A 7,399-nucleotide genomic window follows, 5' to 3' on the forward strand; every position below is an offset into this window, starting at 1 on the left:
ATTCCACGGATTACGGAAAACCTGAAAGTCAATGCCTTTTTGAATATTCTTTTGAAGTTGGTAACGGTCTTTCCAATGTTTTTCCTTCCTTTTCCACGACCAGACATTTTTGGAATGACAAGAACGTGATAGAACTTAAATTGTAATCACTTAAATTCAAAAATAAAACAAAACCTAACAGATAGCCTTCTTTTCACAAACTCAGTATATAGCTACTCTAAATTCACAAAGACCTGCACTTTTAAAAACCCCATGCTATTCAGTTGAAAATTTCATATTCTATCGTAGCCAGTTTTTTGCAGGGCCAATGATTTCTTGGATTATCGTCCACAGTTCCATGATCTTCCTTGACATCAACTTTTCCTCTTATTTACTAACTTGTTCAATTTGCAAGTGTTTCCAAGACTCATTAAAGTAGCCCAGTCCAAGAATCATGCCACGTCTAGTCTCTTAACTCTAACGAATGAACACAAAATTTCACTTGCATGCAAGTTACAAGCGAGGGTCTCCCGAAATGTATTTGTATACCTGTTTTTTGTATAATAGAATAATAATAATTGAACTTTTTATTTCTCTATTCAGGTAAAGACAGTGTACAATAGTTTTCCTCACACCCTGTTTCGTTTCATAATAGACTCCAATAGCTCTAAAAAAGTCGTTTAACAAATGTTCAGCTAATTCTAGATGAATCTAGATTACTTTTCTTTCGATTTGAGATCCAAATGATACGAATGCAAATTTTAGGTAAATGTCCTTGTCTATATGTATAGGTTGCACTTTGTAAATCACGTGAATTGCAAGTCACGCCTCTTTTGGGGAGGAATTGAATGTGCACTAAATACTGCTACTGTTTACATAGCTGTTGCCATGGATGCAAAGTATTTTTTTTTAATTAAGACTCGATTGGAGAATTAAATGGATATAAATAAAAATGTCTATTTATTTAACTTATTTTTCAGGAGGACTGGAAGACATTTGGGTGTTGATTCAAATTTAATGGAAAAAAACAGTGTGAACCTGCAATGTTTATAAATGGAGGGCAGTAAAACTTGAAAATATGCCGCACAGCTATATGTTTGTATTAGTGCATGTCTCCTTTCCAGGGAAATATAACATTCTCCTCAAAACTTCCTGAATGAAGAGTGACTGCATATGCAATTTAGGCTGTTCCTATGAAAAATTGCATTGTTGGTTTTACACAAGTGCAATCTTTAGCCTATTTTGTTCCAACTTATAGTATCAATGTTTAATTCTTGATTTTAAAAACAATTTCACCTCCGTACATCCTTAAACTAGATATGGAAGACTGTTCTCCTACTGGATCAGGTCCATTACATGGCTTATGAAATCTGCTATGGTATGCATTCCGTCTGGTTGCATATGCTGGTTTCTGTCATGATAAAGTAACTTCATAATACTGTACTTTCCTTTCAGTCCAGTCGCCTTCTTAAAATTATTCTGTTGATTTCGGTTTGGTTTATTGTCAAATATTTCTCTCAAATGACGTTCTTCTTCATTGGTGTATGTGACTGGCTGCTGTTTCAGTTCCACTGATCCATTTGAGAAGCGGTTACTACTACGCAAAGGATGGTTTTCAGGAAGAAACTGTCTATTTGACAAATGAATAGTCTTACTTAGATGTTTGCAATAAATACCAGTTTCCTTTCAATAGCCACACGATCTCAAACCACTATGCCCACTTATATGTAACAGTTTTGAATACGCAGGAATGTCACATAAAAATTGCAAAAGGGCAACTTTCACTTTTACTGGTGCTTTTCGGTAGCTGTTGTATGTAGGGAATTCTGATAATTTAAGTATTTCATCAACCAGCAAATCTATGTAAGGTTCCAGTGACTTTGGTTCCGATCCATTTCTACCACTTGGTATTATCCCTACTAAAAGCATTTGACCAAGAAGTTGACGGATTTGAACAGGTAAGTTTATCCATGTTAACAAGAGTGGCCACATAGACTTTTGTGTTGGTAAATGTTTATTTGGATTCACCCCATCTGTAACGAGTGCTAGTGGTACAGTTTGTTGTTCCTCATGATCACCAAATACACCTTGGTCTGTATACCAGTTTTTGTAGACATTGCTATCTGTAAAGTCACATAACTTTCCATTTGAATATACTTTATTCGCGTAAAGAAGTTTACACAGATTTGACGTACCAAACCATCTGTTTAGTCTCGGTGCAATTGGCATATAATGAAAAACTTTCTGACTGGAATTTTTACTTTGCAAGGTTCTTGACAGATAGGACAAGAAGCTAAGTCACTATAATTTCCATTGTCACACGACCTATACAAAATGCAGTCATTAATGCAGGCATCATACTTTTGTAACGGCATTAATAATGGCTTCATCAAGCTTTTAGCTTCTTTAAATGTTGGAGGCAAAGAATTGGGTTGTGGCAAATGAGACTTCTCTGTCTGGAGAGCATTTGACATAGCTGACTTCGACATTTCATTGTTTGTTAAAAATACATCAAAATGCTGAAATACTGCCTCTTGTAATGTAACACTGGAACTTGCATATAAATTCTGGCTAAAGTTTTCCTTGAGATAGAGATTTTCATCAAATAATATATCTGGTATGATCTGGCTTTCATCAAACTTAAAAACCTTCTGCTTGTGTGCGTGGTAAGTCTTTATATTGACATTTGATCCTCTGCATAACATACAAAAGCACTGCTTGTAACATGAACCTGAAAGAAAACAATATTTATCAGGAATAGTCAACCTAAAAAATATCTGAATATTCATGGTCTGATTATCAGAACAGACGATCATGTTTCATACTTTAAATACTTGTTGATTCATTCCTTTGTACTAAATAAAATTTATAAATGTATGTCCCATTAGTATATTATCTACAATTGCTATAGTCCTTTTCCTGTTGGCATATTTGCAAACCCATTTTTTTTAATATGTTGTTGTGTTGTGTTACTGTCTATATTCATTTCTATTGCGACATGTTTTCATTTATTCTATGACAAACAACCTGTGCTTTGCTCATTGTTGGAGGACGTACGGTGACATATAGTTGTTAATGTCTATGTCATTTTGGTCTTTTGTGGATAGTTGTCTCATTGGCAATCATACCACATCTTCTTTTTTATATGTGTATATACATTGATTGATTGATTGTTGGTTGCTTAACGTCCAGTGGGTGGCAAATATTTCATGCATATTCAGGACGAGAACAAGTTAACCATAAATACAATAGGTAGGTAGTTGTAATAGAGGTCATCTAGGATGATGGTCAGCGAAATTTGGACTGCCACTGGAAATGAGGGTATATTGGATAGGGACAGAAATTTTGCCTTGCAACAGGCCACCTCAAAGAGTTGTCGCAAGGGTTCTTAACGTGCAAAGAGCGTGGCACTCTCTTTACACGAGGCATCGGATTTAACGTCCCCCTTCTGACCGGACGTGACTGCGAACTTATACATCCCGCACAGTCAAACGGACGCCCCACTTCGGCAAGCGTTTTACTGCCGGGCGGGAGAAGACCAAGTGACCCTATTTCTATTCCCCAGTCACCCTTGCCCTAACCCTAACTATGAGAAAATGTTGTTTTCAAACCCTCCGCGGTGACAAAGTTACATGACCCGGGGGTTAAGATTTGCGGAAAAAGGATCGATTGCGTTTTGGTCGGTACAGACAGGGGCCCTGGGGGGCCAGATACACCATGAACTTCATTTCTTTCGTATGTCGTGTTTTTAAGGGAAAAAACGGCAACTTTAAAATCTAACCCTTTGCCTTTCCTAAAGAGGGTTAGGAAATTTTTTTACGGTCGATAGGGGTTAGCTAAATTACCCGTCCCATTCCACCTAAACGCCCTCTAACTCTCCGCCAAAAATGGGGGCTCTAAGTTCAAAACACGACTTTCCACATATTGGGGTCTACCTGGTATACCCAGGACAATATTCTCAAGATCTTTATATCGTGTTATATACAAATATAGAGCTAGAATCTATATATATGTTATAATATACCTGTAAAATTTAGCAGGAAATTGGGCAGGGACCCAACAAAGAATCATGCAAAATTTGGTTCGACTCCTATCTACCAATTTTTTTTAATTTTTTTTTCTCTGTTAAAAAGCTAAGCCTAACCAACATTTTCTCAAAAACGAGTTGAAACCCTATTGACTGAGATTTTTTTGTATTTGTCCTACCTTTTGCATTTTTTGTATAAGTTGTGCCCATTAACGTACTCTAGGGTTAGGGTTAGTGTTTCAGTGACCAATCTAGTTGCATTTTTTAGTAACGGGGGTCATTTTCTAGGTTTTAAATACCTTAAAAAGCGACAAAATGCAAGTTTTGGGCTTATAAGGGGTTGTGTGTACTCCTATATTTTTTTAATTAACTCCTGCACCTATAAATGGCGTTAAAGATCAACATCTTAAAATTCCAAAACAGGTCTTGGATTCTCAAAAGCACGACATATAGTGAAATAACGTGCGATTGGAGGTGACTACCATTTTTGTGTCCTTCAGTTTTTCTCCAAATTTAACTAATCAACTGATCTAAGTGATCGATTTACTTTTGTGCTTATATGTCAGTCTTTGGTCCAAAATGTTTTATAGTCCGTGAAAGAGCTATATTTTAGCTATCCAAAACAGGCTTTAGATCATTTATAACCTCTTGCATATTGTTACAAAGATTGATTTCATATACCTACCCTAGGGGGCAAAAACATACAATTAGATACAAGTTAGGGGTTTATTTTTCTTCTTCGTCCTTTTGCATAGCGCTTGTAGATATATTTGAGCTTAACTATTTGGCAGATAGGAATCCAAAACAGTTTTTGGATTAAAAATAACTAATTTTAGTCAAATAACGAGTAACAGAAATATATAAGCATGAGAGCATACTCTAGTCACCAACTACCGCTGACTTGTACAAATAGCATTATATACCTTTATACTACCAAAATTCATCACTTTAACGCTGATATAAGAAGAGTAGATGCGTAAAGGTAGGTCCTCTATTTTAATCGGAACTTCTTTATTTTTCGGTCGATTTTAAAAATTGTAGGTGGAAAATGTGCAGAAATTATCAATCTTATTTTCTAACTCAATTTTTATCAAAAATTTAATTTTAAGATTTCAAAAATATGTGAAATGACGCTTATGAATCCACGGCTTTTATTGGATAACACTGTCCATTGCAAGGATAGGTCGATAACTGATAAATTATGGGGAACGTCTCAAAGGATAGGTCGATAACTGATAAATTGTGGAGAACGTCTCAAAGATAGTTTGTCAGTTTTGATAATCTTTAATGTGATTATTTTAGATAAATAGACAAGAAAAGACAGAAAGATGAAGACTGGTAAGTTTTTTAAAACAATATGTAAAAGAAAGGTAAGGGAATATGGGTTAGGAAATTAAATATGGGTTTAATTCGTAAATATTTGGCGTTTGTATTCTGTTGTTATCTTTCTGAGTTTTAACCCAAATCTACTTGATAACAATATTTCTTTTTATTTCCTTTTTTGTATGCAAAATTTGCACCTGTTTGATTTTTTTTCCATTTTTTTCAGAGACTGATATTGCTTTATTTAATTTTTACCTTTATATCAGTTTATCTATTTATGTTGTATTTATGGATCTTCCATTTGGATTATTTTGTTTTCAATCTCAACTTCATTTTATCTCAGCTTCAACTTTTTGTCAAGACGAGGATTTCGATTTCAAGTTTTTTTATGGCCCATGGATGTAACTACATAGCTATTTTTGACGTAGACGATTACCTTAATTTACTTATATTTTGTCAAGAACAGCAGTTTTGTTTTGTAGCTTACAAAATTTAATCAGATTCGTACCTTTTTGCTGTAATGGCAACCGCAGCCTTTGTTTTTCTTTTTGCCGTTTTTTCTTTCGAATCTGAACAAGGATTTTAACAAGCTACGGTTTTTGTTTACATCACGATATTGAGGCAGAACATACTCAGTTTCTCGGTTTGAGATACTTATTTGTTTTTTCAGTTGACGGTTTTCTAAGTTTAAATGCGATTTTACTCTTTTTTTCTCTTTAAAATTTTCCACTTTGATTATTTTCATTTTTGAGTTTTCATTTTTGTTTAGTTAAATACCTGTAGTTTTATTTAGTTTATTTTCTTGAGTTCATGAGCAAAAAAAAAGGTCAAGCGAAGATAGAGACAAAAAGAAAACGTATGTAAAATTGTTGTAACCATTTGGCTATTAACGGTTTCGTGATTTTTCACTTTGGAACAGTAAATGACAATAAAGTATATCTCGTGTAGCCATAATGTGATATAAAGTATGAAAAATGTATCCAATTACCGCTAAAATGTAGTCCTTTACCGCGAAACAGTAACCATACACCGCAAGAATGTAGTCGATACCGCAAGAATGTAGTCGTTTACCGCAAAAATGTAGCCGTACACCGCAAGGATGTAGCGATACACCACAAGGATGTAGCCATACACCGCAAGGATGTAGCCATAAACCACCAAAAAAGTAATAAATTTGACCCACCAAGTTACCATAATACTGCAAAAAGTAATGTGTTACCGCAACCTTTAGCCATTTAGCGCCAAACAAGTCATACTTTACCACAAATGTGTAACTGTATACCGCAAACATGTAGCGTTTTACCGCACGGAAGTTGTCAAGTACCGCACAAATGTAGCAGTTTACCGCACGAAAGTTGTAAAGTACCGCAAAAATGTAGGCGTTGACCGTCAAAAAGTTGCGGGATATGGATACTTGATTGCGGTATTTGACGACCAAGTTAGCAAATACCGCAAACATGTAGCCATTTACCACAAAAATGTAGCCAACCAGCGCAAAAAAGTAATCAATACCGCCATTTACCGCACTGAAGTAGTCATTTATAGCAATAAAGTAGCCAAATAACTATGTGGGAAGTGAATACTTAACGGTAGTTTAGTACTTTTTGCGGTTAATGACTCCTTTTTTGCAGTAAATGCAACAACTGTTTTCTTTTGTTTTCAGAAAACTTAAAGATTTCTGCCAATTTGATGCAATTGCCTTCATTCATTTTTCTCTCACTTTTTTGGTGATTTTTTATATAAACAATGGACAGTGATCATTATCCTTATGGATTTCTTTGCTTTTTTTATAATTTTGATTTAGAGATGCTATTGAGTTTTGTACAGAGAATAATATTGACTGCACTGATTTTTCATTCCATGGATGTGAATATATTGCTGTTTTTTCTGTCCATGAATGTTTTGCTCTGGTTCAATTTTGTGAAAACGAAGCCCATGATTTTGTGAAGTTTGTTTATCTGTAAATTGATAAAAATAGTTGTTCCATTATTTTTTTTTGGTTAAAAGTTTTTGTTTTCTTCATTTTAAATAATTCAAATTGGCAGAAATAAGAATACGTAAAGACAAGCT

General features: G+C 34.7%; 1 pseudogene; it reads right to left on the bottom strand.

Annotated features, from left to right (window-relative positions):
• Positions 1 to 1,314: 1,314 nt before the first annotated feature.
• On the bottom strand, positions 1,315 to 2,684 carry LOC134718251 (uncharacterized; annotated as a pseudogene).
• Between the last annotated feature and the right edge of the window lie 4,715 nt (positions 2,685 to 7,399).

This window comes from Mytilus trossulus, chromosome 5 (genome assembly GCF_036588685.1).
Source record: "Mytilus trossulus isolate FHL-02 chromosome 5, PNRI_Mtr1.1.1.hap1, whole genome shotgun sequence".
In the NCBI taxonomy this organism is placed as follows: domain Eukaryota; kingdom Metazoa; phylum Mollusca; class Bivalvia; order Mytilida; family Mytilidae; genus Mytilus; species Mytilus trossulus.